This window comes from Schistocerca piceifrons, chromosome X, assembly GCF_021461385.2.
Source record: "Schistocerca piceifrons isolate TAMUIC-IGC-003096 chromosome X, iqSchPice1.1, whole genome shotgun sequence".
Classification (NCBI taxonomy): domain Eukaryota; kingdom Metazoa; phylum Arthropoda; class Insecta; order Orthoptera; family Acrididae; genus Schistocerca; species Schistocerca piceifrons.
Genome location: NC_060149.1, coordinates 854,314,191 through 854,336,353, shown reverse-complemented (window position 1 = coordinate 854,336,353; position 22,163 = coordinate 854,314,191). Strand labels below are relative to the sequence as shown.

Below are 22,163 nucleotides of genomic sequence, written 5' to 3'. Positions count from 1 at the left end.
TATATGTGGAAGTGGAACGGGTAATTCATTACGTGCGGGAAATGAAAACCTCATAGTCGTGGGGGACTGGAATGCATATGTAGGGGAAGGAATAGAAGGAACGATTACAGGAGAATATGGGATTGGTAGCAGAAATGAGAGAGGGAAGAGACTGAGCTCTGGAATAAGTTTCAGCTAGTAATAGCGAACACCCTGTTCAACAATCGCAAGAACAGGAGGAATCCGTGGAGAAGACCAGAAGGTACAGAAAATTTCCGTTAGATTATATCATAGTTGCCGGCCGGGGTGGCTGAGCGGTTCTAGGCGCTTCAGTCTGGAACCGTGCGACCGATACGGTCGCAGGTTCGAATCCTGCCTCGGGCATGAATGTGTGTGATGTCCTTAGGTTAGTTAGGTTTAAGTAGTTCTAAGTTCTAGGGGACTGATGACCTCAGATGTTATGTCCCATAGTGCTCAGACCATACCATAGTCAGGCAGAGATACGGAAATCAAATATTGGATTGTAAGGCTTACCCAGTGGGAGACATAGATTTACATCACAATTTAGTAATGATGAAGAGTATGCTGGAGTTTAAGACACTGCTCACGAAGAATTAGAGCGCAAAGAAGTGGGATGCTGAAGTACTAAGGAATGAAGAGGAATGGGCATCTCTAAAAAGGACAGTCACAGAAGCTGGAAAGAAAGACATAGGTACAAAGAAGGTAACTGCGAAGAAACCATGGTTAACAGAAATACTTCAGCTGTTCGATGACAGAAGTAAGCACAAAAATGTTCAGGGAAATTCAGGAATACAGAAACATAAGTCACTTAGCAATGAAATAAATAGTAAATGTAGGGAAGCTAAGGCGAAATGGCTACACGAAAAATGTGAAGAAATCGAAAAAAGGAGATTGTCATGTAGAAAAGTTGAAATAACCTGGTGAAATTAAAAGCAAGGGCGGTAACATTAAGAGTGCAATAGGAATTCCACTGTTAAATGCATAGGAGACCGTATAGGTGGAAAGAGTGCATTGAAGGCCTGATAGAAGAAGAAGCAGGAGAGGGCATAGAATTGATAGGGGGATCCAGTATGAGAATCAGAACTTAAAAGAGCTTTAGAAGACTGAAGTTCTAATAAGGTAGTAGGGATAGATAACATTTCATAATAATTTCTAAATCATTAGGGGAAGTGGCAACAAAATAACTATTCACGTTGGTATGTGCTGTAGAGTGTATGAGTCTGTCAATATACCATCAGACTTACAGAGAAACATCATTCACACAATTCCGAATATTACAAATTATCGCACAATCAGCTTAAAAGCTCATGGACTCTGGGAAGACAGGGAAAGATGAGAATCGAAGCATGCGGTGCTACAGAGGAATGTTGAAAATTAGGTAGTTTGATAAAATAAGGAGTGGGGAGGTTCTCCGTCGAATCGGAGAGGAAAGGAATATATAGATAACACTGACAAGAAGAAGGGGTAAGACGGTAGGATATGTTCTATGACAAACGGAATGGTACCATGGTACTAGAGGGAGCTGTGGAGAGTAAAAATTAAAGTGGAAAACAGAGATTAGAATACATCCGCCAAGTATTAGGGCAACGGCCTTGCCGCAGTGGTTACACAGGTTCCCATCAGATCACCGAAGTTAAGCGCTGTCGGGCGTGGCCGGCACTTGGATGGGTGATCATCCCGGCCGCCATGCGCTGTTGCCATTTTTCGGGGTGCACTCATCCTCGTGATGCCAGTTGAGGAGCTACTCGACCGAACAGTAGCGGCTCCGGTCAAAGAAAACCATGAGAACTACTGGGACAGCGGTGTGCTGACCAGACGCCCCTCCTATCTGCATCCTCACTGAGGATGACACGGCGGTCGGATGGTCCGGATGGGCCACTTGTGTCTGAAGATGGAGTACTGTGCACCAAGTATTTGAGGACATAGGCTGCAAATGCTACTCTGAGGTGAAGAGGATGGCACAGGAGAGGTTCAAATAGTTCAAATGGCACTGAGCATTACGGAACTTAACTTCTGAGGTCATCACTCCCCTAGAACTTAGAACTACTTAAACGTAACTAACCTAAGGACATCACACACATCCATGCCCGAGGCAGGATTCGAACCTGCGACCGTACCGCACAGGAGAGGACTTCATGGTGGACCGCATCAAACCAGTCAAGAGACAGATCACAAAAATCAACCACTTGGTGGTGCTTGAGTAACCTAAAACGCATTTTGCTAGCACACTGCATTTGATTAAGTTATAACTAGTGCCTGTTTAGTTTTAAATAGATTAGGTCTGCACCTTGAACTGTAGTTTAGTTTAAATTATGGCTAGGGCCTGTAAGAGCAGACATAATCTGTTATAAGGGCCTATTGACCTAGTCGCAAATGGCGCCAACCTAATTAAGGTATTAACGATGAGTTCACTAGTTTGAGTAAGCTTGGGTGTGCCTTACAGCAGCCGCTGTTTACTCGTCATTTGTGCTACTTTGGATCATTAACTGGCCATGCAGAGAAATGTTAGCTATGTTACCGTTTCACCGTCAATGTTCTCAGTTTAAGCGATTTAACTCAGCACCTTTCAGATCAAGAATGTTCTCTCATATTACAGACGAAACAATCACAGAGGCAGATTATTTTCGTTTTGGCACTCCCTCAAGTTCAAAATGGTTCAAATGGCTCTGAGCACTATGGGACTTAACATCTATGGTCATCAGTCCCCTAGAACTTAGAACTACTTAAACCTAACTAACATAAGGACATCACACACATCCATGCCAGAGGCAGGATTCGAACCTGCGACCGTACCGGTCGCGCGGAGATGTTCACGGTGATTGTAAATTAATTAAGGAGGGGTAGGAACACAACAATCAGAGGACGAATGACTCAGCACTATATCAGGTGCTGTTTTCCATGGCAAAACATCTGGAAAAGTGGGACCAAGTATTAAAACATGTCAACTGAACTCTGAGGGCATTAGCAGAACCAAATGCCATATTTTACAAGAGCTTCTGTTTAAGCACATACTCAACATGGTTGTCCTAAATACTGGGATACGATATTGTCAGTGCAACATATCACAGTTCCTATGGATCAGTAACACATGTCCGGAATAAAAACGTGAATGTTCACCTGGTATCTATTTCCACAGATGACAGTATTCGTTAATTGTGAATCAGAATTGGAGATCTAGCCCTATGTAAGAAAACTATGTTCTCCCTGACCAATACATGTTCTTGAAATATGCTGACACCCTGCCAGTAGGTGCAATGGCATACACATTAACGAAAATAATCTCAACATCAAATAATAATTGACATAAAATATTGAAATTTCGGGAACACATTTGTCCCGGTAGCATATTTCAGTGATTAACACCGCAAGTTGACAGGTTAATACAAGCGTAAGACAAGTTATTGCAAATGTGAAATGCTGCTATATTAATTACCGGTATAACCGCCAGAATGTCGAATGCAAGCATGCAGTCGTGGATACATTGTGTTGTACAGGTGCCGGATGTCGATTTGTGGGATGGAATTCCAAGCATGCACTTGGTCGGTCAACACAGGGCCGGTTAATACTGTTTGTGGATGACGCTGGAGTTGTCCGATTATGTCCCATTTGTGCTCGATTGGAGACAGATCTGGTGATCGAGCAGGTCAAGAAAACATGTCGACACTGTGTAGCATGTTGGATTACAACAGCAGTATCTGGGTGAGCGGTATCCTGTTGGAAAACACCCACTGGATTTCTGTTCATGAATGGCAGCACAACAGGTCGAATCACCAGACTGACGTACAAATTTGCCGTCAGGGTGCCACAGCAGTATCTGGGTGAGCGGTATCCTGTTGGAAAACACCCACTGGATTTCTGTTCATGAATGCCAGCACGACAGGTCGAATCACCAGACTGACGTACAAATTTGTCATCAGGGTGCAACAGCAGTATCGGGATGAGCGGTATCCTGTTGGAGAACACCCACGGGATTTCTGTTCATGAATGGCAGCACGACAGGTCGAATCACCAGATTGACGTACGAATTTGCCGTCAGGGTGCGTGGAATAACAACGAGTGCTTCTGCTATAAAGCGAAATCGCACCCCAGACCATAACTCCAGGCGTAGGTCCAGTGTGTCTAGTACGCAGACTGGTTGGTTGAAGGCCCTCAGTTGGCCTCCCCCAAATCAACACACTGCAATTTTGGCATCGAAGCAGACCCAGCTTTCATCGACAAGCTCACAAAATCTCCACCCTGCCGTCCAGTGAGCTCTCTATTGACACCACGGAAGTCATGAAAGGTGGTGGTTTGGGGTAAGTAGAATTCCCTGTTTCTTTCAGACTCCGAGCGGTGCTGCTTTTATTGAGTCATCAGTCTTCTGACTGGTTTAATGCAGCCCGCCACGATTTCCTCTCTTGTGCCAACCTCTTCATCTCAGAGTAGCACATGAAACCTACGTCCTCAATTGTTTATTGGATGCATTCCAATCTCTGTCTTCCTCTACAGTTTTTGCCCTCCACAGCTCCCTCTGGTACCATGGAAGTCATTCCCTGATGTCTTAACAAATGTCCTATCATCCTGTCCCATCTCCTTGTCAGTTTTTTCCACACATTCCTTTCCTCTCCAATTCTGCGCAGAGCTTCCTTATTCCTTAACTTATCAGACCACGTAATTTTCAACATTCGTCTGAAGCCCCACATCTCAATTGCTTCGATTCTTTTCTGTTCCGGTTTTCCCACAGCCTGTGCCTCACCACACAATGCTGTGCTCCAAACTTACATCCTCAGAAATTTATTCCTCAAATTAAGGCCAATGTTTGTTACTAATAGACTTCTCTTGGCCAGGAATGTCCATTATGTTAGTGCTAGTCTGCTGTTGATTTCCTCCTTACTCCATCCGTCACTGGTTATTTTGCTACTTAGGTTGTAGAATACCTTAACTTCATCTACTTTGTGACTATTAACACTGATGGTAAGTTTCTCGCTGTTCTCATTTCTGATGCTTCTCATTACTTTCGTCTTTCTTCGATTTACTCTCAGTCCTTTCACCTTGAATTTTGATTCCACTCCTGAGCCTTTCTTTTATTTCCATCACCGCTTCTTCGATGTACAGAGTGAACAGTAGGGGTGAAAGACTACATCCCTATCTTATAGTCTTTTTAATCTAAGCACTTCGTTCTTGGTCTCCACTCTTATTATTCCCTCTTGGTTCTTGCACATATTGTATATTACCCGTCTCTCCCCATTGCTTACCCCTATTTTTCTCAGGAATTCGAACATCTTGCACCATGTTACACTGTCTGACGCTTTTTCCAGGTCGACGCTTTTTCAAGATATTTAGTCATGCTTCCATTATCAACCGCAACGTCAGAATTGCTCTCTGGTCCCTTTATCTTTCCTAAAGCGAAACTGATCGTCGTCTAACACATCCTCAGTTTTCTTTCTTCTGTATATTATCCTTGTCGGCAACTAGGATGCATCAGCTGTTACCCAGATTGTGCGATGATTCTCGCACTTGTCAGCTCTTGCAGTCTCCGAAATTGTGTGGCTGATATTTTTTCCGAAAATCAGATAGTATGTCACCGGACTCATACATTCTACACACCAAAGTGAATAATCGTTTGATGCCACTTCCCCCAAGGATTATAAAAATTCTGATGGAATGTTATCTATCCCCTCTCACTTATTTGTTCTTAAGCCCTACAAAACTCTTTTAAATCCTGATTCTAATACTGGAGCCCCTATGTCCTCTAAATCGACTCTTGTTTCTTCTTCTATCGCATCAGACATATCTTCGCCCTCATAGAAGCCTTCAATGTTGTCTTTCCAGCTATCCTCTATTTCCTCTGCATTCAACAGTGGAATTACCGTGGAACTCCCCTTGCTTCAATTTCACCGAAGGTTGTTTTGACTTTCCTGTATGCTGAGTCAGTCCTTCCAACAATCATTTCTTTAGCGATTTCTTCAAGTTTTCCAAGCAGCCATTTCGTCTTATCTTCCCTGCGTTTCCTATTTATTTCATTCCTCAGCGACTTATATTTCTGTATTTCTGAATTTCCCTGAACATTTTTGTACGTCCTTCTTTTATCGATTTCTTCTGGTACCTATGGTTTCTTCGCAGTTACCTTCTTTGTGCCTATGTTTTTCTTTCCAACTTCTGTGATTGCCCTTTTTAGAGATGTCCATTCCTCTTCAACAGTACTGCCTATGAGCTATTCCTTATTGCTGTATCTATAGCCTTAGAGGACTTCAAGCGTATCTCGTGATTCCTTAGTTCTTCTGTGTCCCACTTCTTTGCTTATTGATTTTTTTCTGGCTAATCTCTTTAACTTCAGCCTACTCTTCATCACTACTACGTTGTGATCTGAGTCTATATCTGCTCCTGGGTACCCCTTACATTCCAGTATCTGACTTCGGAATCTCTGTCTGACCATGATGTAAACTACCTAAAATCTGTCCGTATCACCCGGCTTTTTCAAAGTATGCCTCCTCCTCTTGTCAGTCTTGAACAGAGTATTCTCTATTACTTGACGAAACTTATTTCAGAACTCAATTATTGTTTCTCCTCTCTCATTCCTTGTCCCAAGTCCATATCCTCCTGTAACCTTCCTGTACAACAGCATACCATTCCCCCATAACTATTAGATTTTCATTTCCCATTTTAGATTTTCTTTACCTTTTCAATATCCTCATATACTTCATCTATCTCTTCATCTTCACCTTGTGACGTCGGCATGTAGGTATATCTGAACTACCATTGTCGATGTTGGCTTGCTGTCGATTCTGACAAGAACAACCTTATCATTGAACTGTTTACCGTAACTCACTCGCTGCCCTACCTTCCTTTTCATAACGAATCCTACTTCCATTATACGATTTCCTACAGCTGTTGATATTACCCTGTTCTCATCTGGCCAGAAATCCTTGTCTTCTTTCAATGTCACCTCACTGACCCCTATTACATCTAGACTGAGCCTTTCCATATCCCTTTTCAGATTTTCTAGCTTACCTATCACGTTCAAGCTTCTGTCATACCACGCCCCGTCTCGTAGAACGTTTTCCTTCCTTTGGTTATTCAGTCATTTTCTCATGGTAACCTCCCCCTTGGCAGTCCCCTCACAGAGGTCCGAATGGGGGACTACTCCGGAATCTTTTGCCAATGGAGAGATCATCATGACCCTTTTTCAATTACGGGCCGATACACGTTATGTGTCTTTAATGCCGTGGTTTCCCTTGCCTTCTGCATCCTCATGCCGTTGATAATTGCCTATTCTTCAGGTTTTATGGGCAGTTTCCCATCTGAAGGACAAGAGAGTGCCCCGAACCTCTGACCGCTCCTCCACCCTCTTTGACAAGGCCGGTGGCCGAGTGAGGATGACTTCTTGTGCCGGAAGTCTTCGGCCACCAATGCTGATTATTAATCAAAATTTAAGCGGTGGCGGGACGTTTTGAGTAATACTCAAAGGCTCTGCCCATAGACACGGTGCTGATAATGGTGTTTTTGTTGCTTTAAATGCATTCTTGACTAACAACTCACGACATCCAATCTCAAAGATAATTCACTCTAACAACCGCTATAGCGTGTATTTAATGTAAACCTGATTTGCATCCTCATAGTAGCGCAACTACCGCCACTCTTATGTGACTAGTGTGAAATCTGAATATACATCATGTTTGAGATGAAGAAACACGCCTATCAGCTTTCGTTTCCGTCGCACAACTCCTTCTTGGTGTTGAGATTTTTTTATATCATCAGTGCAGAATAACTAATACCAATGATGAAGTCTTAATTATCTAGGCAGTAGAAAATCCACAGTCAAACGGCAATGTGGAACGTTTTGTCAGAACCTTCAAGCATCAGATGGCCAAACTTCGCTCCGCACACATTAGTGATCAAGCATTGCAACTAGTTCTCGCCTTCTATCATTGGCATGGACGAGATGGACCATCGCCGGTGGAATTTCTTCACGGCTGCCGCGATCGGACACTGATCCACCTGCTCACCCTCCTCAGCATCAGGCCGCAAGTATCGCTTCGAGCCACATGGTATGTTTTTTCAGGGTTTTTAGTTGCAGCAGGCGGTGGGAGCGGGACAAGATCCTTCGTCGACTTGGCGCATGCATGTACAGTATCTCATTTCAGGCCCAGACGGATTGGAGCGCCGAAATCGCATTAAAATTCGCCACTGTCATGTGCACGATGATCCTTCTGTATCTCTTCGGATCCCGAGGACAGCGCGGCCTCAGCAGCCGCCGGAGGGTGTCACCAAGACACCGCGGGACGACCCCACGGAGATGGAGCCTTCACCTCCTCCGACTCTTCTCGTTCTGCCGATGTAGCTGTACCCGCCCACGCCACAGCAGAGCAGCCGACACCTTCTACATCTTCGTATGGACCTCAGGAAGTGGATGCGTACCCTTCTGGGCATTTTCAGGGGCGACGTATCCACTAGAGCGAAGGCCGGATGGTAGGGTACGGCCGGAAGTCTGACATCCCCTGCAGCCAAAGCCACAGCCACAGCTTCCGGTCCATCACAGCGTTCACGCCCCTGCCTCCCCTTCCCCCCCCCCTTCCCTTGTCGTGCTCCACATACGATGACTGTCACTGTCAGTCGCTTTAAGGCGGGGGGGGGGGGGGAGAGGAATGTTATTGCGTAAGGCGTAAGTCAGTGCCGGCACGCCAGTCGGGAACGACGAAGAAGAGGAGGCTGTGACAAGAAGTCCCCCAATAGCATGGTGACCAACCCCCTTCTAAGACGATAACGCGACAGCAGCGGCCCCTAGGTGAAGAGGACATAAGCGCCGCGCGCGACTGGTGGCGGCCCACTTGGATAGCAGCGTCAACGTTAGCGACTTCGTTAGGAATCTCTATGTAGCACAGACTTGTATTTGTCTGTTCTGAAGAAGACTGATTATTTTGTATGTCGCCCTTTGCTTGCGACACATATATCAAAGTTATGTATTGTATCTTGTCTTTTTGTAATAAAACTCATTAATACCAGATGATTAATTGTTTATCTAGTGTACCCAGGCGGATGAGTAACCACCTCTAATCACTTTTGATGACTACCCTCCTTTGATGAAAGGAACAAGAAAAGAGTGCTTGGACATACAGACAGATGGCGAGGAAAGTGGAAGAAGCACCGAAGTCCAACCCGTAATTCCTACGCAAGAAACCGGTCTATAAGTTGGTGACGCGCGATAGTTTCTCCCAAAGAATGCGACACCGAAACGAAGGCAGGTGACCGTCCCACAGCCACTGAAAATCAGAAGAGCAAGAAGCCGCATTTGGAAAAGGAAAACTCTAACTCCGAAGCAGAAGACGATGGTGGTAGTTCTTCGCAAACACCGAGGAAACAAAAATCAGATAAAGTGTTGAATTTACCAGTCGGAATTGAGACGGATGCACCTGTGGTAGTATCTGTACAAGTACCTATGTTACATCAGACACCTAAAGCACACGTTACAGACCCCCGAGTCATGCCAAGGAAATGGAAAGAAAACAACAACCAACGGACGGAGGAAAACAACAGGCAACAACAGCTGAGTGAAGCTTCAACAGCTGACAAGGCATGTAGTAAACAAGGAAACAAAGCAGGACACGCCTCCAAAACAAGTTTCACTGTCACCGACGGCTCAGCTGAGGTCACCGCAGGAGACTTCGGACTTCGAACAAGCCACCAGCAGTCCCACGTCGCTCAAACCGCAAAGTGGTCCAAAATCGTCACGGGTGAAGCTCAAACCGAACTTAAAGGTGGCGCATAACGAAACGAAGAGTGACAAAATGAAAGAACAACGAAAACAGAAAGGAAAGGTATATATGCCAATAGCTAAAACAGCAACTGACTCTGTATGAAAATATTAAAGACGTGAATTTAGTTGAGTGGAAAATATAAGAGTAGCGCGTTTCTAACGTTAAATTCTTGTGGGATAAGGAATGAAAACAAAATTCTTCGAACTAATAATATCGATAGTGCGTTTTTGCAAACAGTTGTTTGCGAAGAGAGAGGTTCCTTTCAGTCAAATAAGGCATGTAACAACGTTGGCATTAGAGGCAGGGGTTGCTGTATCTTAACCAGGGATGGTTCAAATGGCTCTGAGCACTATGGGACTCAGCTGCTGAGGTCATCAGTCCCCTAGAACTTAGAACTACTTAAACCTAACTAACCTAAGGACCTCACACACATCCATGCCCGAGGCAGGATTCGAGCCTGCGACAGTAGCGGTCGTGCGGTTCTGGACTGTAGCGCCTAGAACCCTCGGCCACTCCGGCCGGCTAACCAGGGATGGATTAGAGTTGCAGGGCGTAGAAAAAGAGTCGGGGGGACGCATAATCAAAGGAATTCTGAATAGGTTAACCCTTTTAAACCTCTACGCTCCCTCCAGTTCCAATAACACAGCTCCAAGGGTAAAGTTTTTTTACCGAAGATGTACCGTATTATCTGCGGCAGGCGAAATGTGATATCATCATCGCAGAAGATTTTAATTGCGAACTAAGGGCTATAGATTTGAAAGGCACAACACGCTGAAAAACATGATAGCAAGACTGAACATGAAAGATCTGATTGAGCGCCTTGGCATCACACGTATTCACTGTACGTATGCCTCGGCAGCAGCAGCCTCAAGGCTTGACCGAATCTATATCACAATGGGCATAACCATGCAAGATTACGACGTAATCCATGCCAGCCTTTACGACCATCACATTGTAATAGTTAAAGTAAAAGGTCTCTCACGTTCCAAAGTACCGGGTGGTTATATATAAACTTTCTCTAGTTAACATGTTGTAACACGGAAACTAATGACTTTACGAGTACCAAACTTGGTAGCATTAATGTCAGGGACATGGGGAAGAGAAATAATGCAGAATCAATTCAAGTGAAACACTTTTAATGTGCTGCTACGGTACGTCAGACCATTACATAAGGGTGCCATTGCTGCTACAAACGGGGCTCAATGTGGCGCCCATCAATGGCCAGAAGAGTCTCAAAGTGCAGGATTGCATTCTGTACAACAGAACGAAGCGTTTCCGTAGGTATGCTGTCTTCCTCTCTTGATATGCTGCGCTTCAGATCATCACATGTGTGAATGTTCCCCTGGTAAACACTGTCCTTCAGGTAGCCCCACAACCAGAAGTCACAGGGAGTGAGATCAGGTGCCGTGTCAGCCAAGCATTTGGAAACGATCGGCCGATAATTCGATCGTTGAAAAATGTGTTCCGGAGAAGCAGGTGAACTTTACGAGCGATATACGGTGGGGGCCCATCTTGCATGAAAACTGTTGAGTGCAGTTCATCTCTCTTCTTTAGGGCAGGTATGACATGCTGGCGAAGCATGTCGCAGTAATGCTGGCCAGTCACACTGCACGTCTTTCGTCCTTGAGAGCCAGCCTGGTCAAAAAAGAATGGGCCAGTGATGAACATAGCCAGAGGCCACATTATACAGAGGAACTTCATGCACAATGACTGGAAGTCCCCACACTCGGCAATTCTGCGTGTTCACCCGTCAGAGAAAAATGAGCGCCGTTTGTCCATAGGATGGCCCAGGACCAGCCCTCGTCAAGTTCAGTCCTTGCGAGAAAGTGGAGAGCGAAGTCAACAATTCGTTGTGCGCCCTGGGGTGGATCTTGTACGGATACCATTTCCGAATGGTTCGAAGCATTTTCCATACAGTGGACCACGGGATGTTCCACTGTTCGCTCACTGTCTTACGATAGCAGCGTTGTCTGCCATAGCAACAGCGATTTCATCAACCAACTGTGGTGCAGTCGGTCGTTGGCCTCTTCCCGGAGCGACGCCCAGTTCTCCAGTTGATTAGAACTTCTCCATCATGCTCTTCACAGCAGGAGGAGAAAGAAGACCCTTCCGCAATCCTTTCAGCCTGCTATATTCTCGAAGCGCAGCTGCAGCGTTACTGCCGTTTTGACAACAGAGCTTCACCAATAATGCCCTGCTCCTTTTGCCCAAGCTCATGTTGACACTTCAACAAATGCTCTGGGACTGGTCACGTGTGTGACTCCTTTGGTCCAAGCTCATGTTGACACGTCAACAAGTGCACTGCGACTGGTCATGTGTGTGAGGCTATGAATCACAATGACTAATCACAGCACTTGTTGGCCATAGTGCCGGCCGAAGTGGCCGTGCGGTTAAAGGCGCTGCAGTCTGGAACCGCAAGACCGCTACGGTCGCAGGTTCGAATCCTGCCTCGGGCATGGATGTTTGTGATGTCCTTAGGTTAGTTAGGTTTAACTAGTTCTAAGTTCTAGGGGACTAATGACCGCAGCAGTTGAGTCCCATAGTGCTCAGAGCCATTTGAACCAATTTTGGCCATAGTTGGAACTGGACGGTGGCTCTGTGACGCATGGAAATTATGCACCCCATACTCTGGACAGTCCCCAGCTCGTGGTCTCGCGGTACCGTTTATAACACTCCTGTCCGCTACTGCTATACCATAACCTTAATGTTGGAGGCAGGTTATGAGATAAAACTATCTAGTTAAAACAATTATGGTATACAGCAACAGAGCAGTGTTACCCTCTGAGAGGAATTTTGTTGAGCTGACCGTGTTGTACCAAACAGGGGTGGCTTATCGGAAATAAAAGTCAGAATTACGTAAATATTTGAACAGTAACAAACAATATTTTTGCCTAGCTATACTGTTTAACGGATAAAGAAAACGGTCGCCAGCCTAATTAGGCAAGAGAATGATTAACGTTCTCGTTTGAGAAAGTAGGTATGAATAACTTTAACGGACAAACACAACCTATACTTGGCCACACGCGAGTGCAATGAACTCTGACACATACATATGTTTACGGTAAGATTGAAGCTAACAGCTAGAGCAGCACAAACTATTTGCAAAATTATAACAGATACCGAAACACACTATTACTTTCAGGGCTTGTTCAACCTGAATGGTCTTTATAACATTACTATTAACATTCACTGCAGGATCATAAATTGGACATAGGTTAAGTCTCTCTCAGTTAAATACTTTACTGTTTGAAATGGAAGTTAATTGGAATCCACTAACAGGTTGCTTCTCACTACCTTTTGAACAAAGAAATTAATGTTTTCATAGATAGTGGTCTTCCCATTACTTGTTACCTAGCATTAACACAATAGACAAACTGTGGCTCCTGTTATACTATTGATATGCACTTCCAACACACAAGAGAGACAAACACTTAGCAAACGAGTATATAACCTTCCATAAATGCAATTCACGACTTTTACTACAGTGAGACACAATGTTGACAAATTTGCAAGATACTGACTCACCTTCTGCGATTTACAACAGGCAGCAATGTGATCATTTACTAAGCAAAACTTTATAAGCCTCAGTCTTAAGAAATTTTAATTTTGAAGTTGGCAACAACACTTTACTAAGCAGTTTTAATAGGACAATTATTTTCAGTAAGCTTCATTTACTTTAACTCACTCTCTTGCCACATTAACTTTAACTTTCTTTTTACTATGTTCAAGAGACATTAATTAGCAAAACACTGGTCTTTAATGTTCTTTCAGTAGGGACATTCGGTAATCACTTTAGTTCAAACGGAGAGGAACCTGAGAGGTGTTATGATAAGGAAAAAATTAAGGTAGGTACATAAATTCAGTTATAAGTTACCTTATATTTGTGCACACTAAGTCGCCCAATAAGCTGCTCCTTCACTGTACATTATTATAGTACTCCTTTACAGTGACTGCGCAATGTGGTGGCAACTGCATGTTGGTAGGCGGATTTGCAGACATAATTGCTGGACTCTGACCCTTCTTGGTGGCGACGATGAATACCAATTCCAGAATCGTTCCAGCTATTTATCCATCCGAGGCATTGGAATAGTAGCAGAAAAAGCCTCTCTCGGAACCAGCACAATATATAACATTTACATGGCAGTGCACAGTTTGGTGGCTCGACCCCGACTGACTTATTCCACCTTTTCTACCTAGGCCGCCGGCCGGAGTGGCCGAGCGGTTCTAGGCGCTCCAGTCTGGAACCGCGTGACCGCTACGGTCGCAAGTTCGAATCCTGCCTCGGGCATGGTTTTATGTGATGTCCTTAGGTTAGTTAGGTTTAAGTAGTTCTAAGTTGTAGGGGACTGATGACCTCAGATGTTAAGTCCCATAGTGCTCAGAGCCATTTGAACCATCTACTTAGGCCAACCACAATTTGCGCGCGCTACTCAGTTCCGTTCCCGAGGGGAACCACTACACCTTTTACATACAAACTAACTAAGAATCCTAAGTGAAGGTCAGCAATTTACATAACAGTAACATTTGCACATATGGACATTTCTACAAAAAATTATTCACACAGAAATTACAATTATATATAGAAAGTTTTATTCCCTCCAAATTGGACAAAGAATTTAAATGACAGATATACTACATTGCATAGAATCAAATCATAACATCCAAAGTTTTTACAAAATAAGGAGGATACGATTTTGTGTTATCGATTCAATCAAAGACATTTACAGAAGATCAACGATGTAACATTAAATAAAACAAAAGCAAAATAAATCTGTGGAGTATTAGAGATATGGTGTTACACGTTCTCGCTTCCCAGGCACAGGGTCCCGCGTTCGATTCCCGGCGGGGTCAGGGATTTTCACCTGCGTCGAGATGACTGGGTGTTGTTGTGTCGTCTTCATCATCATCATTCATCCCCATTACGGTCGGAGGAAGGCAATGGTAAACCACCGCCACTAGGACCTTGCCTAGTACGGTGATGCAAAAATGGTTCAAATGGCTCTGACCACTATGGGACTTAACTGCTGTGGTCATCAGTCCCCTAGAACTTAGAACTACTTAAACCTAACTAACCTAAAGACATCACACACATCCATGCCCGAGGCAGGATTCGAACCTGCGACCGTAGCGGTCGCGCGCTTCCGGACTGTAGCGCCTAGAACCGCTCTGTCACTCCGCGTCGTCCCCTACACTCTGTTACAGAGTATGTGACTTCATCATCATCATCATCATCATACTCTGGACATTAATGCTACCAAGTTTGGTACTTGGAACTCGTATGGTAATTAGTTTCCATGTTATAATGTGTTAAATAGGGAAAGTTTAATTATAACCACCCTGTACTTGGTAGAGGTTACTGCAAACTAAATTGTACCCTGCTCCACAAGCCATGGGTGAAAACAAAGTCCAGAGCTCGTTAGAAAAAAACGGCTCTAAGCACCATGGAACTTAACATCTGAAGTCATCAGTCCGCTAGAACTTAGAACTACTTAAACCTAACTAACCTAAGGACATCACACACACCCATGCCCGAGGCAGGATTCGAACGACCGTAGCGGTCGTGCGGTTCCAGACTGAAGAGCTTATAGCCGCTCGGCCACACCGTCGACAGAGCTCGTTAGAGACCTTGGATTAGCCGAAAACGTTTCTTTCGTAACGCTACTGAATGGTGGATGACCCTTGTAAAATCTAGCATCCGGAAACTATTTCTAAATATCGCCCACAGGATTAATCAAAACAGGAGGAATAAAATCGAGTATTACTACCTTATCACTTGTGAACTGCAAACAAAAGTAGACAACGGGGAAGATCGAGGAAGTGATTTTAAAAAATTCAAACACAACCCGAAGGGAAAATTCTCACCTGCAAGGATTACAGGCATTTACCAGATGAGAAGTGGAGTATTTACCATCTCACAAGAGGGCGGAAAAAATGTAAACAGAGATTTCTAAATAACATACTAGCTCCAGATGTGAATGAATTTATTTGTCGTGAAGGTATCAGTGAACATTTCCAAAGAGTGTATAGTGCACAAAGATCTGAGTCTCTCAAAACGGCACATCTGCTACAAAATTCTACGTCCTGTCTCACAAACGGAAGTATCACTCTGTTGTCCTCACCAGTAGCTGAGGAAGAAATTAAGGAGTTCTGAAAGTTTTACCAAAACGTAGGAGTCCAAAAGCAGATGGTGTCCCCTATGAAATTTACAAATTTTTCTGGTCGATTATTAAGAGAGAGTTCATGGAAGTCGCGAGGGAGAAACAGCGATTCGGACGCCTATTCTCCGAAATGGAAATAGGAATTATCGTGCTCGTTCCCAAGAAACCTATTCCGCGAAGTATAACGTATTTGAGGCCGATTACATTGCTGTGCGCTAACTCGAAAATAATTTCTCGCATCTGAGCTGCAAAGCTAAAGCAAACCGTTCCAGACATTCTCGGGTCGGAACAGACGTGTAGCGTACCTAACGAAAGTATTATAGATGGCGTTTGTCCTTAAGGGATACGACTTTCTACTCATAGAAGCATCCCGAACAACCACTACGGCTTTTGAACATAGATTTAGAAAGAGCTTTCGATAACGTCAGCCATCAGCATAAAACACTTGTGCTCCAGCATTTCAGGTATCCACAAGAAAGAATAGATTGCTACCGAGTCAATGCCACCTAGTTTCCAAGGTACAAATCAATGGACATTTCACGAACGCATTTCATATCCAAGGTTCTATCCACCAGGATTGTCCCTTATCCGTGATTCTGTTCGTCGTCTTCTTAGAACCTTCACTTCATACCATCTGTGCCTCACTCCCAGCATTAGATGTAGGCGCACAACGATTTACCGTGAACGCTTAAGCTGATGATGTTACTGAGACGTGCACGGCTCATTCTCATGCCATTTATTCATTGTCATCTTCTATTACGGTACTGCCACCTCGTTATCTTGTTCCATTTACTGGCATCACTAACTTCCTGCCTTACTTGCCCGTGAGCGGCAGCAGCAGCGCGTATCGATAAGTGCACTGTCGTACCATCGCTGGAGTGACCAATAGTATGTCTGGGTCGTTGTGTGTCTGGCAGGCGGTTGGAGACGGATCAGCGGTGCAGTCGGGACGCAGCAGCAGTGAAGCCGGGGACGGAGCGCCGATGAGGCGCCGACAGCCAGTGCTCGCCGACCGCTGGCGACACACATGAACTGTCCGACGGAGGCAGATTGGAGCGAGACAACCGTTGGTTGGTCGTTCGGTTGGTAGTCTCATCAGTCGACGTATATTTGGTCCTTTCACTATTTCCGGGCCTGGGCAGTTGGTTGGTTGGCGTGGGGCAGCGAGGAAGTCTCCATGGGGCGTGTCTGGCCAGGCCCGCTGGCGGCGTCCAGCCACTAATTTTGGCCCCTTTCCACAAATTAAACTCTGTGTCCTGTCCTGTGGGTATAGCAGGGGATCTCAGTTACCATTATAGTTGTTGAACACCAAGACATAGCAGGAATATCAGCAGTAAAGGTCAATTATAGTGAAGCTGCATGAGCAAGGATGAACAACGAAGAAACACAGCTCTTGTGGCTAAATAAAGGTGCTGAACCGACCGGAGCGGCCGTGCGGTTCTAGGCGCTACAGTCTGGAGCCGAGCGACCGCTACGGTCGCAGGTTCGAATCCTGCCTCGGGCATGAATGTGTGTGATGTTATTCGGTTAGTTAGGTTTAATTAGTTCTAAGTTCTAGGCGACTGATGACCTCAGAAGTTAAGTCGCATAGTGCTCAGAGCCATTTGAACCATTTTGAAGGTGCTCATCCCATGCCAGATCCCTTCACCGAATGTGTTCAAATGAAAGTGCTAGGAGTGAAATTCAGGAAAAACATCGATGAGTTAACTGATGTCAATTGAGGTGCCCATCTGGCGAATAGTACGAAACAATTAAACATCATTCAAAGGATCGAATACGTCAACATCGGTAGCCTTATCAAAAATGTGGTATGTTGCTCAAATCATACCAATCGATAGGAAATGTATTGACCAAGTCAAAAAGTACATAGGATGATTCATTTGGAAAGGTAACTTATTTTGGGTCGCCAGGGATCAACTGACGAAGCCACTTACCGAAGGCGGTCTAGACTTAATAGATTGTGAGCGAAAATGTTCAGCGCTTATAGTGAATAATCTACTGAATACTCTCAAATTACGAGCCAGTCGGTTGGATTGTAGCGCGAAATAGAGGCTACAGGAGGATGCCAGCAAGTATAATTCGCGCCTTGCAAACTGCATCTGGTTTAGAGCAGACTCCCAATGTACGGCTCTGTACTACAAAGAAAATACTTGAAACCATTGGGAACAACATTCCATGCTCCTCAAAAAACCAGATGAAACATAAGAGACTTAAATTGGAAGACGATCTGGTCAAATTTTGCACGCAAATCCTTATGTTCACGGTTGCGCTCCGTGGTTTACATGATAATACATTATTTAATTCCAATAGCTGCACACGCCACAGAATAAAACTGAGTGGTCAACCATACTGCCCGTCCTGTGGACTGATTGACACTACCATACACCGAACTGCAGCTTGCACCAAAATTGCAGATCTGTGGAAGCGGATAAAGTTTAAATTTGCGGAATTGTTATCAACGAGTGTTAATGAAATAAACAACAAGAAATTACTGTACATGGACGTTAAAGAATTTCCACCGTCCAAGACTAGAACTCTCGCGTTGTTTATATATTCTTTCATCCACAACATATTTAATGAAATGACTTTAAACAACACATCATTCATGAAAAACGAGAGGTTCCAGACAATTCATGGGCAAGAGAAAAATTTTACCATTTATCCATCTTATGTAAAAACAACAAGGGAAAACGGGAGAACGACCAACAGAGTTATGAGACCAAAGAAACCGTCGTCAAATGAAACGCGTGTCTCAAATATACTGCTTATAGATACAGATTTTAATCCGTAAAGAAATTAATAGACTGATACCTTAACTGCCTTGTAGCTGGGACAAGAGGAAAAAAAATTGTTTTCATTTTTATAAATTCCTGTGGTCTAACCACAAACTACAACTGTGTTCCAGTGAAATTTACTTATTTACTTTAATTATTTATATCGAAGGTTGAATTCAGTTTCATTACAGAGGGAAAAAAAGAAACTCCTCCGCTCTCTTGGAAAAGGCCGTTGGCAGGGTGAGGGTGACTTCCTATGCCGGAAGTCTTCGGCCACCATTGCTGATTATTAATCAAAATTTACGCGGTGGGGGGTTTCGAATCCGGGACAGAGGACGCTTTGATTAGCAATCAAAGACGCTATCCTTTCTTTCTCTTATTGAGTTCGATTTGTTCGTTATTGTTCGTTGCATTTTTTCAGGGCGGACGTCCCTGTGACACCCTCTGAAGTTCGTCGTTGATGCCTTCACTCAGTCTTTTTTTAATTATTATTATTACAGAGGGCAGGTAACACTCGGACTGAACACGCTGAGCTACCGTGCCGGCGACCCCGAGACGACGATGTTGATAATGGCGTGTTTGTTGCTTTAAATGCATTCTTTATTGACAACTCATGACGTCCAATCTCAAAGGTAAGTCACGCTAACACCCGTTACAGCATGTACTCGTATTTATAGCAAACCCGATTTTCATCCTCTTAGCGGCTGGTGTGAAATTTGAATGTACATCGTGTTTCAGTTAGTTAGTTAGTTAGTTAGTTACGTGTTCCATTGAACAATCTCACGGTAACCGTATTGTAATGGAACATGTGAAGTGTATAAGAAATGCACACAAGAACCAAGGTTTTTCTCTATTTTTTTAAGCTGAAAATATTTATTACCTACCCCAGTCTCTCACATGGCACAAAATGCATATATTATATATGTAGATTTATTTATTCCCATTCAAGAACTCATCTATGATATAGAAGGAGTTGTCAAGGAGATATGGTTTAAGTTTATCCTTGCAAATATTACTGATGTCTGCCAGACATTTTATTTCATCTGTTAATTTGTCGAAAAATTTTACAGAGGCATATTTTACCCCTTTCTGTGCCAAAGATAGATTAAGTAGAGGATAGTGTAAATCTTTATTTCTTCTGGACTTATAATCATGAATGTCACTGTTGTTTTTTAAACTGTCCATGCTGTTGAGAACAAGTTTCGTTACTGATTAAATGTTCTGTGAGGCTATTGTAAGAAGTCCTAACCTTTTTAAGCAGATGCTTACAAGATGTGCGACTGAGTCCCACACACTATTCTAACCATTTTCTTTTGAGCAGTGAATACTTTTTCCCTAAGTGTTGAGCTACCCCAAAATATCATTCCATATGACATCAGAGAGTGAAAGTATGCAAAGTATGTTAGCTCACTAATTTCTGTAACCTCAGAATTGGCAATTATTCTTATTGCAAAAGTTGCTGAACCTAGTCGCTTTAGGAGATCCAAAACTGAATGTTCCTTTTTGCTATTTAAAGTCTCTTATGTGGGCAGTGGAATTGTATATTGCTGTCTCAGAGGAACAGAATTTTTGAATTCGAAACTGTGATTTACTAGTATCCTATGACTGTTGAGATGGCTAATCATTCTTGAGTACATTACTTTCTCGATGATTTTTGAATACGCTGTAAACAAGGACACTGGCCAGTAATTATTGACATCGTGGTGTCCCCTTTTTTGTAGAAAGGCTTGATAATGGCATATTGTAACCTGTCTGGGAAAATACCTGAGTTAGAAATGCACTACATATGTGACTCAGAACATCAGCTGTAACTGCTCCACATTCTTTTAATATCTTGTTAGAGATGTCATCAATCAACCAGAACATTTATTTTTCAAAGATTTCATGGTTTTCCTTATTTCACAAGAGGTTGTTAGGCGAAAATGAATCTAAGATTTCTCAAAACCGACTCTTCCACTGCTTGGCTTTTTCTTTTTAACTTCTGCCACCAATTTTTTCGCCCGCATTATGAACTGGTTGTTAACTACATTAGCTACTCTTGTCCTATTGGTTAAAATGGTCTCATTCTCTTTCATAGTAATACTACCAACCCCAGTGTTTACTTTTCCTGTCTCCCTTCTAACAACATTCCATAATGATTTGATTTTGTTGCCTGAGTTGTTAATTTCCTATCCAACATACATATTTCTTGATGTTCTGACAATAATTTTTACAGTGTAAAATTATTTCTGGGTCTTTACTAACACTTGCTGTCTCATACAGTTTTTTTTTTCTTTCTGAAGACACTTCAATATCTGTAGTAATCCAAGGTTTCTTTGAAAACTGTTTGGTGTTAGATTTAGTAATTTTTTTCTGGCAACAATGTTGAAAAAGTGATATAAATTTATCAAGAAATATGTTGCAGTTATCATTAGCATTTGGTTCATTATATAAATCTCGCCAATTAACATTTCTTAAACGTTCTCTGAAGTGCTCTATAGATACCAGGTTGAGCAACCATACACTTTTACTCAATGGTGTCTGAACTGTACATCAATTGTGCATCATGATCTGTGTGGTGTCACCGCCAGACACCACAATTGCTAGGTGGTAGCCTTTAAATCGGCCGCGGTCCGTTAGTATACGTCGCCCCCGCGTGTCGCCACTATCAGTGATTGCAGCCCGAGCGCCGCCACACGGCAGGTCTAGTCTAGAGAGACTCCCTAGCACTCGCCCAGTTGTAGAGCCGACTTTGCTAGCGATGATTCACTGTCTGCATACGCTCTCATTTGCAGAGACGACAGTTTAGCATAGCCTTCAGCTACGTCATTTGCTACGACCTAGCAAGGCGCCATATTCAGTTACTATAATCTGAGCAGATAATATTGTGACTCATGTACCGTCAAGAGCGACGTTCATCATTAATGGATTAAAATTAAGTATCAAACTAATTATGTCCGCTTTCTGAATTCTCATTCCTTGTCATATTCCAGACCTCACGTCAGTATAGTTCTTCCCTCCTCACGCCAGCCTGCGTGAGCTAAAACGCGTGCATTTCGGCCTCCTCTGGTAACACGGTTTTGGCTCTTCTGCCAACACAACAGTCTGATAATTCATTTATCACAGGGAAGGAATTTGTTAGACCTGCCAGGGTAGCCGAGAGCGCTAATGTGCTGCTTCTTGGACTCGGGTAGGCGCGCCGGCCCTGGATAAAATCCGCCCGGCGGATTAACGACGATGGCTGGTATGCCGACCAGCCTGGATGTGGATTTTAGGCGGTTTTCCACATCCCGCTAGGTGAATACCGGGCTGGTCCCCAAGTTCCGCCTCAGTTACACGACTCACAGACATTTGAAAAGGTTCGCACCATTTCATGCTCTATACACAGCTGGGGTACACTACTCGGGGTGTCGTCAGGAAGGGCATCCGGCCACCTGCTGCCATTAACACTGCCAACTCCGTATTAACAAAGCCGACCCCGCGTTGGAGCGGGACAACAGCTCTGAGAAGGAACGAAA

The 22,163-nt window shown here is 43.8% G+C and overlaps 1 pseudogene; it reads left to right on the top strand.

Annotated features, from left to right (window-relative positions):
• The first annotated feature begins 1,582 nt into the window (after window positions 1-1,582).
• On the top strand, window positions 1,583-1,700 carry LOC124723281 (annotated as a pseudogene).
• The last annotated feature ends 20,463 nt before the right edge of the window (window positions 1,701-22,163 follow it).